This window comes from Rhinatrema bivittatum, chromosome 4 (assembly GCF_901001135.1).
Source record: "Rhinatrema bivittatum chromosome 4, aRhiBiv1.1, whole genome shotgun sequence".
NCBI classification, from domain to species: domain Eukaryota; kingdom Metazoa; phylum Chordata; class Amphibia; order Gymnophiona; family Rhinatrematidae; genus Rhinatrema; species Rhinatrema bivittatum.
In genome coordinates, this window is record NC_042618.1 from 161,158,571 (window position 1) to 161,172,881 (window position 14,311).

General features: G+C 49.2%; 1 protein-coding gene across 1 annotated transcript in view; it reads right to left on the bottom strand.

Moving 5' to 3' along the window:
- The window catches only part of LOC115090217 (coiled-coil domain-containing protein 57-like), a 166,928-nt gene that overhangs the window by 100,635 nt on the left and 51,982 nt on the right, over nt 1-14,311 (bottom strand). The window contains exon 3 of the mRNA XM_029599029.1: nt 12,305-12,504. The gene's annotated coding sequence lies outside the window, so the exon portion shown is untranslated. The remainder of the gene's footprint in view (nt 1-12,304; nt 12,505-14,311) is intronic.

A 14,311-nucleotide genomic window follows, 5' to 3' on the forward strand; every position in this document is an offset into this window, starting at 1 on the left:
TTATAAAAGCAATAAAAATACAATAAGAATTACAAAATAATCCCCAATATATTTATTTATTAGCTTTTTTATACTGACATTCGTGGGTATATCATGCCGGTTTACAGTATCACTGAAAGGGGGAAAATACAAAAAACCAGGGGGGGAGAGGGGAGCAGCAAGGAAGATATAAGGAGCGAGCACAGTGAGGGAAGAACAGGACAGAGAGAAAATGGTGAGCAAGGTACAGAGGTGGAGGAACAACCGAAAAATATTATATATAACATTGCAAAATTATACATTCAAAAGGAACTAAATCAAACATTGCAATTATACATTCAAAAAAGGAAAAAAAAAATATACCATCTATATGCAAAAATGATATAGCAAATGTTGCTTACCTGTAAAAGGTGTTCTCACAGGACAGCAGGATGTTAGTCCTCACATATGGGTGACATCACAGAATGGAGCCCAATCACGGAAAACTTCTGTCAAAGTTTCCAGAACTTTGACTGGCCCCTACTGGGCATGCCCAGCATGGCACTAACCCTGCAGCCAGCAGGGGTCCCCCTTCAGTCTTGTTTTGAAAGCTACAGGCAGTGCCGAAAAATAAAATAAGAAAACGAACCCAACAGCGCGGGGCGGCGGGCGGGTTTCGTGAGGACTAACATCCTGCTGTCCTGTGAGAACACCTGTTACAAGTAAGCAACATTTGCTTTCTCACAGGAAAAGCAGGATGGTAGTCCTCACATATGGGTGAGTACCGAGCTAAGGATGTCCGAACATGCACCAAATGTACCCAACGGTGTGCAACAGGCACAACAACTGGGGTGGAATTTGGTAGAGGGCATCCTGAACCCCACCGGGCAGGCGGAAGGGTGTGGGTACGTTACGTTGGAAATAAGTTACGCAGGACAGACTGGCCGAAGATGGAATCCTGTCTTCCGGCTTTGTCCAAGCAATAGTGGGCTGCAAAGGTGTGGAGAGAACTCCAGGTTGCAGCCCTGCAAATGTCAGGAAGCGGCACCGATCGTAGGTGTGCAACTGAAGTCGCCATGGCCCTCACAGAGTGTGCCTTTACACGATCTTGAAAAGGAATGCCTGCTTGCTGGTAGCAAAGAGATATGCAGTCTGCCAACCAGGAGGAGAGAGTCTGCTTACCCACAGGTTGCCCTAATTTGTTGGGGTAGAAAGAGACGAATAACTGAGTGCTCTTCCTGTGGGCAACTGTACGGTCTAGATAGAAAGCTAGAGCCCGTTTACAGTCAAGGGTATGCAGAGCCTGTTCCCCTGGATTGGAATGGGGCCTGGGAAAGAAGGTAGGTAGTGTGATGGATTGATTAATGTGAAACTCCAAAACTACCTTAGGTAAAAATTTAGGGTGAGTGCGGAGTACTGCCTGGTCTTGCAGGAGTTTAGTGTAAGGCGGATAGATAACTAGGGCCTGTAATTCACTAACCCTGCTAGCTGAAGTGATAGCCAAAAGGAAAATCACTTTCCATATGAGATACTTTAGGTCACAGGAGTGAAGAGGTTCAAATGGAGGTTTCATGAGCCGACCGAGAACCAGATTAAGGTCCCAAGAAGGGGCCGGAGGACGTAAAAGAGGCTTGATATGGAGCAAGCCCTTCAAAAAGTGTGTTACGAGGGGTTGTACTGATATAGAGACATCCCCGACACATTTATGGAAGGCGGCTACCGCACTGACATGCATTCTAATGGAAGAGGTCTTTAGACCTGACTCTGACAAATGCCAGACATAGTCCAAGAACCTTGGGATTGGACAAGAAAAGGGATCAAGGGATTGCGAAGTTCACCATGATGTGTACCTTTTCCATTTATAGGAATAAGATTTTCTCGTGGAAGGCTTCCGTGAAGCAATCAGGACACGAGAAACCGAATCTGAAAGGTTAAATGCTTGAAGGATTAACCTTTCAACATCCATGCCGTCAGGGACAAGGCCTGAAGATTGGGATGGCGTAGGCATCAGTCGTTTTGAGTGATCAGAGGCAGGTCCATTCCCAAGGGAATGTGCCTGCGGATGGAGAGATCCTGGAGTATGGGAAACCACACTTGGCATGGCCAGTGAGGTGCTATCAGGATCATGGTTCCCTTGTCCTGACGTAGCTTCACGAGAGATATCGAGAGAAGAGGAAGTGGCGGGAATGCATAGAGCAGCCCGGTTGCCCACGAGAGGGAGAATGCATCTCTGGGCTGAGAGCGCTTGCTCCGAATGAGGGAGCAGTAATTGTCCACTTTGTGGTTCTGAGGGGACGCAAAGAGGTCTATCTGGTATCCCCATTGGCAAAAGATTGAGGTCGCTACCGTGGGGTTGAGAGACCACTCCTGTGGCTGGAAGACGTGACTCAGTTTGTCTGCCAAGACATTGTCCACTCCCGGCAAGTAGGTGGCCCTGAGGTACATCGAGTGGGAGAGTGCTTCTGCCCAAATCTGCGCAGCTTCCTGACACAGGAGGAAGGAGCCTGTGCCTCCCTGCTTCTTGATGTACCACATGGCCACCTGGTTGTCCGTCTGAATCAGGATGACTTGATTTGATAGGCGTTCCTGAAAAGCCCTGAGAGCATATTGCATTGCTCGAAGTTCTAGGAAGTTTATCTGATGTTTGGCTTCCTCTGGAGACCAAGACCCTTGTTTCTGTAGATTGTCCACGTGGGCTCCCCACCCGAGGTTGGAAGCGTCGGTGGTGAGAATGAGTTGAGGATCTGGTAGATGAAAAGGCAGTCCCTGGAGGAGATTGATCTGATCTTTCCACCAGGCGAGAGACAGACGGAGAGAGTTGGTGATGTGGACAATGGTCGACAGAGGCTGAATAGCTTGAATCTATTGTGACCTCAGAGTCCAATGTATGAGTCTCATGGCCAAACGGGCCATTGGTGTAACATGGATGGAGGACGCCATGTGTCCCAGCAGGACGAGGAATTGGCGAGCTGTTGCTGTATGTTGAGACTGCAACTGGTGAGCGAGGGCTACGAATGTTAGCGCTCATTGTCGAGGTAGAAAGGCTTTTGCTTGTAAAGTGTCCAAGTCTGCCTGCCCCAATGAACGACAAGGTTTGAGATGGTATTGAGTGTGTAGGGTCAAATCGAGGGACGACCGAGCGGCTTGCTGGGTTGGAGCCCTGATTAACCAGTCGTCCAGATAGGGGTAGACGTGGACACCTTCTTTCCTGAGGAAAGCTGCTACAACTACAAGGCATTTGGTGAAGACTCGTGGTGCAGACGCTAGGCCGAAGGGAAGCACTCGATATTGATAGTGCTTTGGGCCTACTAAAAACCTGAGGTACTTGCGATGAGTTGGAGTTATCGCAATGTGAGTGTATGCGTCCTGAAGGTCCAGAGAGCAGAGCCAGTCTACTCTTTGCAGTAGAGGTAGAAGCGAGCCTAAGGTTACCATCTTGAACTTTTCTCGCTGTAGGTACTTGTTGAGAGCACGTAGGTCCAGAATTGGACAAACTCCCCTGGATTTTTTGGGGATCAAGAAGTACCGGGAATAGAACCCTAGGCCTTGCTGCGAGAGGGGGACGGGTTCTATTGCCTTTAACTGGAGAAGGGAAACCTCCTGCTCCAGAAGGACAGAATGGTTGGATACTCTCCATGCTTGCAGAGGTGGTGAGTCCGATAGAAGAGCTAGAAAGTTTAGGTGGTAACCCTGAGCAATGATTGCTAGCACCCATTAGTCGGTAGTGATTGATTGCCACATGTTGTGAAAATTGCACAATCAACCTCCCACTGGTATGCTTGGCAGAGGAATCAGGCTGCTGCTCTCCAAGTGAAAGTCAAAAACCTGAAGCAGGCCCCGGCTGGGGAGCTGCTTGCGGTTTTTGCTTTCGGGCCTGGCGAGGCTGAGGTTTTTGGGAAGGTCTCGTAGGTCGGGATCTTGCTGGTGGAGGATAGTACTTCCTTGGACGGAAGAATGACTTCGAGTCCTTCCTAAAGGGCTGTCTTGAGGGGAAGTCGGAAGGTATCAATGAGAGCTGTTTAAGGGTCTCATGATGGTCCTTTAATTCAGCCACTATTTGCTGGATCTGGTTGCCAAACAGATTGTCTCCTACACATGGTAGGTCAGATAGCCTGTCTTGTACTTCTGGGCGAAAGTCAGAAGATTTGAGCCAGGCCCATTGTCTTTCTGAAATGGCAGCTGCAGACACTCTGGTGGAGGTGTCGAAGATATCGTAAGCTGTTCTTATCTCATGCTTCCCTGCTTCAAATCCCTTGTTGACAAGGATTTGAAGCTGTTGTTGGAATTGGTCAGGCAGGGTTTCAGGGAAGTCCTGTATCTGCTTGAAAATGACCCTATTGTATTGGGTCATATACAGCTGGTAAGCAGCAATTCTGGGGATGAGCATGGCCCCTTGGAACACTCGTCGACCAATATTGTCTAGGAACTTGTGTTCCTTAACAGGAGGGGTAGATGAGTGAGGCTTCGTCCTTTTTGCTTTCTTTTGAGCTGATTCCACCACAACTGAGTGGTGGTCAAGCTGAGATTTTTGAAAGCCGAGGGCTGACTGTACTAAATAGGTAGTGTCAGCTTTTCTATGGACTGGGGCAATGGATCCTGGGTTTTTCCAATTCTTTTTGAGGAGGTCTAGAAGAACTTGATGAATGGGAATAGAAGTGATCACTTTAGGGGCATCCAGGAATTGGAGGAGCTCCATCATCTGGTGCCTATCATCCTGCTCCGTCTGAAGCTGAAAAGGGACCAACTCTGACATTTCCTTCACAAAATTAATGAAAGAGAGGTCCTCTGGAGGAGAACGCTTTCTACTTTCAGTAGGAGAGGGAGGTGAAGGTAAGTCATCGGTGTCTGTGGAAGTATCATCACCCCAGGTGTCATAAGGATCAGCAGACTGACCTGTAGGATGAGAAGGGGATTGGATACCCGAAGGACCCAGCTGAGGCTCCGAGAAAATCGAAGGAATCGCCAGGGGCACTGTGGACGGCCTGGAAGGCATTGGTGCCGGTATCGAAGGCATCGATGGCGCCAATGTGCGTATCGCCCCCGATGAATGAATCGGTGGCGAGGGACGAAATGGCATCGATGGCTGAGGCAATACTCCCGAAGGAGAAATGCGGAACGGTGTTTCTCCTCCCGATGAAGCTGTCAACGGGGAGCGCACCGGAGCCATCAGAGACCCGGGAATCATCGGTGGAAGGGCGGTCCCTCCATCCGGGATAGCAGCGGTGCCAGTGCTGCTGTCATCGGGTCGGTGCTCAGTTCCACTCTCGGTGCCGGTGTCGGTGCCGGAGGAACCTGGAGCCGTTGCATCGCCTTATCGATGGCCTCCTGGACCAGCCAGTCCAGTTCTTCCCGGAGACCTGGAGCAAGCAGCCCCGGCTCCGTGACGGAAGAGGGAGGCTGAGGCACAGTCGGAGGGACCACCTTTACAGGCGGAATCGCGACTCCCAAACCCCGATCGGGTGAGGGTGGCCTCGATGTCCCGGTCGCAGGAATGGTCGGTGCCATTTCTGGTTGGGGCTTCTTCGATGGTGGCTCGGATGGTGGCTCGGTCGATGATTTCACTCCCTCGACGGTCCGAGACTTACGATGCTGTTGGCGATGTTTCTCCCTACGATCCCCTCGATCTTGAGGGGGAGTAACGGGAGTCGATGGCCATGAAGACGTCGATGGCGGATGGTCACCGGACGGTGGTCGATGTTGGTTCGAATTCGACGGTGCCGGTTCCGATGACGTCGATGCAATGGATGGCGTCGGGGTGTGAGCACGGAAGAGGAGTCCCATCTTCTCCATTCTGGCTTTGCGACCTTTTGGTGTCATGAGGGCACATTTGGTGCAAGTCAGGACATCATGCTCACGGCCTAAACACATTACACAGACTCCATGAGGGTCTGTGATAGACATGGTACGAGTACAGTCTGGGCACTGACGAAACTCCGACGCCATGGCCATAGAAAAAAATCGAGCCGCGGTACAGTCGACGGCCAGTAGGTCGCGAGGGCCAAACTAGATGGTAATCGATGAAAAACGGTCAAAAACTTACCGGAGTACAGCGGCCTGAGAAAGGTTAGAGGAGGGACCCCTGTGGGGCAATTTAAGTTTTATTAACTCCGTGAGGAAAATTCCTGTCAGGAATCTCTTCAGAGCTCCTAAACCGCGAGGCTACTGCTGCGCGGAAAAAAGAAGACTGAAGGGGGACCCCTGCTGGCTGCAGGGTTAGTGCCATGCTGGGCATGCCCAGTAGGGGCCAGTCAAAGTTCTGGAAACTTTGACAGAAGTTTTCCGTGATTGGGCTCCATTCTGTGATGTCACCCATATGTGAGGACTGCCATCCTTGCTTGTCCTGTGAGAAATTATATATATGTATGTATGTATGTATATATATATATATATATATATATATATATTTATATAATAGCCCCATAACCCACTCTCACTGTGGCATAGCCAACTACAATACAAATCTAAAAAATAGTCATTCCAAATAAAGCAAGTGTTGCTTACCTGTAACAGGTGTTCTCACAGGACAGCAGGATGTTAATCCTCACATATGGGTGACATCACAGGATGGAGCCCTGTACGGAAAACTTTCTGTCAAAGTTTCTACAAAGCTTTGACTGACACTGGCACACTGAGTGCACTGAGCATGCTCAGCCTGCAATTATCCCTGTGAACCACAGGTGTCTCCCTCAGTCTCGTCTTATAGCTAAAAGCGCAAGCGAAACTAAAATAAAAGTAAAAACATATACATACCAGACTCTGCGGGGTGGCGGGTGGGTTTCGTGAGGACTAACATCCTGCTGTCCTGTGAGAACACCTGTTATAGGTAAGCAACACTTGCTTTCTCACAGGAAAAGCAGGATGGTAGTCCTCACATATGGGTGAGTACCGGGTTGAGGATGCCCGAGAGTGCACCAAATGCACCCAAGATGCGCAAAAGGCGCAATGACGGGGGTGGAATTTGGAACGGAGGGCATCCTGAACCCCTTAACGGGTTGATGGAAGGATGTTAGGTAGTTAAACCGAAAAGAATAAGAGTAGACAGACTGGCCCAAACATGGAGCATGCCGGCTAGTCGTATCTAAGCAATAATGGGCTGCGAAGGTATGGAGAGAGCTCCAGGTTGCAGCCTGATAAATATGTACAGGCAGCAGCGCCCGAGGGGAAGCTATTGAGGCTGGAACGGACGCAACAGAGTGTGGTTACACACAGTGTTGTAGTGAAATGCCTGCTTGTTGATAGGAAAAGAGATACAGACTGTCAATTAGGAGGAATAGGTCTGTTTGCCCAGTGGAACTCGCAGGTTGACTCTTGCCAAGAAGGAAAGAGTTAGGTGGAATTCCTATGGAGTGTAGTGCGATCTAGAAGTGAAATGCCTGCTTGTTGATAGGAAAAGAGATACAGACTGTCAATTAGGAGGAATAGGTCTGTTTGCCCAGTGGAACTCGCAGGTTGACTCTTGCCAAGAAGGAAAGAGTTAGGTGGAATTCCTATGGAGTGTAGTGCAATCTAGATAGAATGCAAGTACACTATTACTGTCCAAGGAGTGGAAAAAACCCTCTCACTTTGGTGAGAGAGAGGTGTTGGGAAAAATGGGCAGAATATATTCTGAGAAAGGTGAGATGCAACGTCTACCTTAAGAAGGATATGAAGTTGAATACGTAAAACCACTCGGTCACGGAGGAACGCAGGGTCGGATGAGTATGTAACAAGGTGTGTAACTCACTGACCCTGTTGGCCGAAATGACGTTTATGAGGGAAAGAATTTCCCATGTCATACTGTGAAATGAGAGGAATGGAAAGGCTCGAACGGAGAACGTATGAGACTTATAAGCACGAAATATGGGTTCCATTCTGTGACTAGTGAAAACAGAGGCAGCTTGATCAATGGATAATCCATGGTAAGCTGACTCAGAAGGGGTTTACCGTTAATCGGGTATCCCCACTCCCAAACGATACACCAACTGGAACAGAGGTGTACCTATGTGGAGGATGTCTGGGGAGCAGAATCCGAGGGAGCAAGAGAAAAGAGTGGTGTAGAAAAAAGAAAAAGGGTAATACCCTTTTGAATGCGTCATGTGGTAAATCATGCCATTTTGAATGGTAGGATTTATATATGGAAGGTTTTGTGACGCTACCAGTACTTGAGAACATCAGTGAATCTACGATTTGTGACTGACTGGTGAGAAGGCGAATTCGTTACTGGTGTGATAGATTGAGAAGTATGGGAAGCATACTGGTCTCGGCCAGGACGTGGATCTGAGGAACAGTGAACCCCATCTAGGTTCAGCATTAGAAGAGAGCTGGCTATGACGGGCAGCGGAAGAGACACATTTAAGAGGCCCTTGGTGGAAGAAAGGCGTCTATGGGAACACACTGGAAACATGTGTAGGGAGTAGAATCTGTGCACCGTATGGTTCGATTCGGACGCAGAGGGCAAGTTCGGTTGACCTCATCACCAGAAGATTTTTCTCACCACACATGTAGTCCGAGACCATTCGAGAGGATGGAACCTATATGGAGAAAGTCTGTTAGTGCGTTAAGTAAGTCTCTTAGATAAGTGGCCCGAGGATGCGTAGAGTGAGCAAGGGCCAAGGGTAGAGCTGCGCAGCTTCCTTGCAGAGCAGCTAAGATGTTGTGCGTGCTTGTGTGTTAGAAATCACATTGTCCCTATGCTGTCTGTCTGTATGCACAAAGATTTGTTGCAGAGGCAGTATTGGAAGACATAAGGGTATAACTCATGGCTACAAGATCCAGGAAGTTTATGTGAAACTGTGCCTGGAGCGGAATAGACGCACATCGGGTTGAGAAGATTTTAGGTCAAACTTACAACCCTGAGTAAATGCGAGCATGAGCAGAATCAGACTAGGATTTTGGTTCTAGATCTACAATATAGATGAGGGACGAAAGCGGTTGAACAGCTTAGACCTACTGATAATGGAATTTCACTGAATCTAACCCATTGCAGTTTTGGATCTATGAGGAAAGTGCATAGTGAAAAAACCCCATAGCCCGACAATGAAAAATTGAGGGGCTGAGGTTATGGAATATGCGCGCAGGGACATGTAGGAATTTATTAAAATGTCTGCGCGGTTGCTGGCAGGAAAGTCATTGTGACTGTGGTGTCCAGAAGTGTTGTATAAGGGATTTATGGCAGTGACAGTAATCCCAGATAGTAAATTTATAGTGAGTCAGGAAGAAGTTAGAACTCCTTGCGTGGACCAACTGTGGTTATGCAGCTGTCTATGCAAGGAAAGTGTGAATGATGTTGCACTCCGTAGAGAAACAGCAGTCACCGATAGTGATTCAATGAAATACCCCAGTTGCCGAAGCTGGTGCAACCGCGAGAGCTTGGGATTGTAATATTGTTGACTCACCATGAAGCACATAGAAAGATTAGAGGTAATGTACTTACTGCGATATGGAAGCATGGTGTTGAGAGATACCATTTTACCTGTGCCTTCTGAAGAAAGTTAGTATTTCTGAGGTCCAGGATGGGCGGAGAGTAACTACTTTCTGTTGAAAGAAAGAATAGTGTAATTAAAACTCCCCAACCCCCCCTCCCCCCCTCTGCGCTTTGTAGCGTCTGGGGGAGTGTACCGGGAACCTTGGTACAAAGTGGAGTGGCCGCTCTGATATCCGGCCAGTTGGGAGACCAGGAGGTGTCCAACTGGAGGGGCTGATGTACTCTGGATATCAAGTAACCTCCCACGGGAACGTGAGCGGTAAAGTCTTACCTGCATTTCTGTGTGCTGTACAAGGAGACACCGAGACCTGTCGTCAGGCTTCGAGGTGGACTTGCACTTGAGGCAGTATTTGCTGGATCTCGATTTAGCAGATCAGCGAATGCACCTGGAACTTTGGTTCTGAATCAGGAACCAGAAGCCAGAGCATTAATCAGTACAGAGCCTCGTTGCTGAAAATGGGAGGATGTCGTGATGCAATCCCAAAGAAAAGATAGAGAGGTTCTCTTAGTATTGTGGCTGACATAGCTGGCATAGCGATATGTGACACTAATACGGTTCTTGGAAGGTACATGACCTAGAACTTTTCGAACCATGTGGCTCGAATTAGCGAACGCATCTCAATGGGAATGCCGCAGAAGCAGGTACTTACCATCCGACGTGGATCGCCAAAGGACGAGCCGGTGAAGATTGCTGGCTCCGTGGATTTCAGGAGTCATCGAGGGAGTAAAGGCCCGTCTCAACTCTGATGCTTGGTATGGTGGCGCAGGTATAGAGGAGACAGGCTGAGCGTGGCTGGCGCTACCACCGTAATTAGTGGAGGGCCACAATCCCGCACCGATGTCAGTGGGGCACGCCTCGGGAACAGGGGAGCCAATTAATAGCTTGTGGACCCGGCCCTAGTCGCAGCGGTTCGATGTCTCATGACGCCAGTGCAGAATTCTTCGGAACTCGTTCCGGTGTTTCTGGAGCACAAAGGACTGCCAATACTGTGCGGAACAGTGTCGATGGTAGTGGTGATGTTGCTCGGCCCGAGCATTCTCCAGCATCGAGAAGGATGGCACCGATGTGCTGGATGGCGTCGGTGGCAGATGGTCACTATGTCAGTGACGATGCATGCCACGGTGCTCGGCCAGGCCTTTTCCCAGCGCCGAAATGGATGCCCTCGCTGTCTTGGATGGCGACTGATGATGGACTGTCAGCATGCTTGCACTGCTTCTGGCACTATGTAGTGTCATAGGCTATTACGGGGCTTTAATAAGAACCCAAAGCATGGAGCACTGTGTTCAGGCGAGAGCATTACGTGGCGGCGCTATGTCGGTATTAACGGTGTCGATGGCGGCTGAAGCGGCCTCGAGGATATCGTCAAAAATATATACATGAAAAAACATTGATGACTCGGGCAGAGCAATAACAACAATGATGGAAGCACTGGCGGCATCGGCATAGGTATCTATGGGAACGATGTGGCATCGAATAGTCGAAAAAACATCATTGGCATCAGAAAAATGATACCGGCATCGACAGATCGATGACCGCATCGATAGGAACGTCGAAGACACCGATGGAAATGACGTGGGTGTCGAGGGCATTGATGTAAGGAGGCGGGCACCGACGGCATCGGTGGCATGGCCACAGGCATCGATAGCATGGCCCCGGGCGTTGACAGTATCAATTGGATCGACTCGGGCACCAATTGCCACCATGGCATTGATGCTACCGACATGGGCATCGATGGAACAGATATGGGCACCGATGGAATTGATGTTGGCATGGATGCCATCGATGGAATTGACATTGGCATTGATGGAATCCATTTTGGCGTCGATGGCATCGATGGAATCAACCCAGGCATCGATGGCCATCGATGGAATGGACCTGGGCATTGATGGAGTGTCCTGGGCACCGAAAGAAATGACCCTGGCATCGATGGAAATGCCCTGGGCGACGATGACATCGATCCGGGCATGGATGGCACCGACGACACAGAGGTGAGCGTCGATGGCATCCATCCGGGCAATGATGGCACCGAGGAAACCCAAGGAAAAATCAGTGCCATGGATAAAAAACATGGATGGCACTGATAGAAACGATGCAGGGACGATGGCATCAGAGTACCGCGGGGGATGGGTACCGATGGCATCTAAGAATCCAGGACAGTCTGAAGGGGGTGCCGACAGTAGCGATGGGGGCATCGACTGCGTGAGGGTACCGAGGAAATCAAAGGACCTGAAATCGACAGGGGCCCTGGCGGCAACAGAAACCATGGAAGTCTCTGTCCCACTAGTGCTAATAACCAGGCAGAGTGTCACAGAGGGACACTCACAGGCTATGTGTGGCTAACTGAAAACATAGGGAGAGGGAAGGCCACAGTCGGTTGGCAGGCCAGGGAGGTGACAGGAACCAATCGAAAAAACAAGGCATAGTACTCACCGAGCGTCGAATAAATGTACGCGAAGGGAGACCCATGCAGGGAAAAGTGTTTGTGAAGTAAAAGTTTAAGTGTTTCCATAAGGAAAAAGTGTTAGAATTTCTCACAGAGCTCCTAACCGCTATGCTTACTGCAGAGCGGAAAAAAGAAGACTGAGGGAGACACCTGTGGTTCACAGGGATAATTGCAGGCTGAGCATGCTCAGTGCTCTCAGTGTGCCAGTGTCTGTCAAAGCTTTGTAGAAACGTTGACAGAAAGTTTTCCATACAGGGCTCCATCCTGTGATGTTACCCATATGTGAGGACTACCATCCTGCTTGTCCTGTGAGAAATGCACAATACATTTCTGCAACTCCTTCCCCTCCTCCCAAACACACATACATACATACCTTCTCATCTAATGCATACCTAATCTGAAAGATTCTGAAAGTTTTTTCAAAAGTTGATACACTCACCTCATTTCCAAGAGCTACAACATCCAAATTTTCTCGTAAATTTCCTTTGAAATACACTTTTGTCTGCTTTCTGGCCTCTATAAGGTGCAGCTCCAGCTCTGCTATCTGTTTATGCAAAAGAGATAGCTCAGAATGGCTTTGCTGGGTTTGACTGGTCAGTTGAGACTGAAGTTGCTCAATTTCTGCTTGTTTTCATCGACCTGAAAAAAGCAATCACGAGAATGATATAAACAGGAAAGGGCATCAATAGCATGCACAAATCTGTGTGATTCTATGTTACGAAGATAATTTTGAATAGACTGTATTATTTGCACTTTTAGCCCATGTGCACTGCAATCAGCTTTCAAAGGAAAACCATGCACATAGTTTCCCTCTCTATCAGGCCGATACAGTAAAGCGGTTACCCTGCTTCTAACCCGCTTCTAACTCACAATTTGGCCACGCAAGTCCAACCAGTGATTCTCTATCCCTTTTAACTCATCCTTACCGCTTCTTTAAATCAACCGGTAATCCTTTCTGCCAGCAGCAGTAATGTGCGCCCCGACTATCGCCTTTTTAACCTGCAGTTTTGCCGCGTGTTTAACCTGCTAACTTACCGCCTACCCTTACCCCTGTGTTAGTGTGGAGCGTCAGGTTAGAGAGATGAAATTTCATGGGAAAATGACCCCCTCACCCCCCGGGACCCTTACCCTGGCATTAGTGTGGTGTGACAGCAATAGGCAGGCTCTGGTCAAAATCCCCCCCTCCCGAAGCAAGGCACAGGGCGAAAATTGGCTCGACATGTCATTAAAACAAAAGTAAATAAAGTGTAATAAAAGTAAACTTACTGCATGTGAATTTTCTTTGAACAGTCCTCTCTCCCCTCCTCCCGAGGCGCGCACTGCGGCTCCCCTGCCTCCCGAGGGCAGCCGGCGGCGAAAGCGGCTTCCAGCAGCCCCCGCCGGCGAAGGTGGATGAATGGACACCCGTACACCTGGATGAATGCACGCCCGCCAGTGAAGGTGAGTGAATGAATGCACGCCCGTACGCGCCAGCGGGCGTGCATTCATCCAGGCGGGAGCTGGCGGGCGTGAATTCATTCACTCACCTTCGCCGGCGGGCGTGCATTCATCCAGGCGGAGGGAGCCGACGGGCGTGCATTCATCCAGGCGGGAGCCGGCGGGCGTGCATTCATCCAGGCGGAAGGAGCCGGCGGCGAAAGCGGCTTCCAGCAGCCCCCACCGGCATTGAATGAATGCATGCCTGTGCGTGTAATTTGGGCGCTCAAGGCGTGACGTCACGACGTCTGACGTCACGGCGTGTGACGTCGTCATTCGCTAATGCACTGCCTTGAGCGCCCAAATTGCACGCACAGGCGTACACACGCGTGCATTCATTCACCTTCGCTGGCGGGGGCAGGGGAGCCAAAGCGGCTTCCAGCAGCCCCCGCCGGCAAAGGTGAATGAATGCAATTTGGGCGTTCAAGGCAGTGCATTAGAATTAGGGCATCCCGACAGTGAGGTTCCAATAATAAGAAAAGTAGTCCAAGTGCCTGTAACTAAAAACTCACCTGAGCTAAAAAATTCTAACTTATCCCTATCAATTAAAAAGCAGAATGAAAATACAAACAAAAAACAAACTTTGAAATGTTTGTATGCTAATGCCAGAAGTCTAAGAAGTAAGATGGGAGAATTAGAATGTATAGCAGTGAATGATGACATAGACTTAATTGCCATCTCAGAGAGATGGTGAAAGGAGGATAACCAATGGGACAGTGCTATACCGGGGTAGAAATTATATCACAATGACAGAGAGGAGCACCTGGGAGGCGGTGTGGTGTTTTATTTCCGGGATGGCATAGAGTCCAACAGGCTAAACATCCTGCATGAGACTAAATGCACAATTGAATCTTTATGGGTAGAAATCCCTTGTGTGTTGGGGAAGACTATAGTGATAGGAGTATACTACCATCCACCTGGTCAAGATGGTGAGACGGACAGTGAAATGCTAAGAGAAATTAGGGAAGCT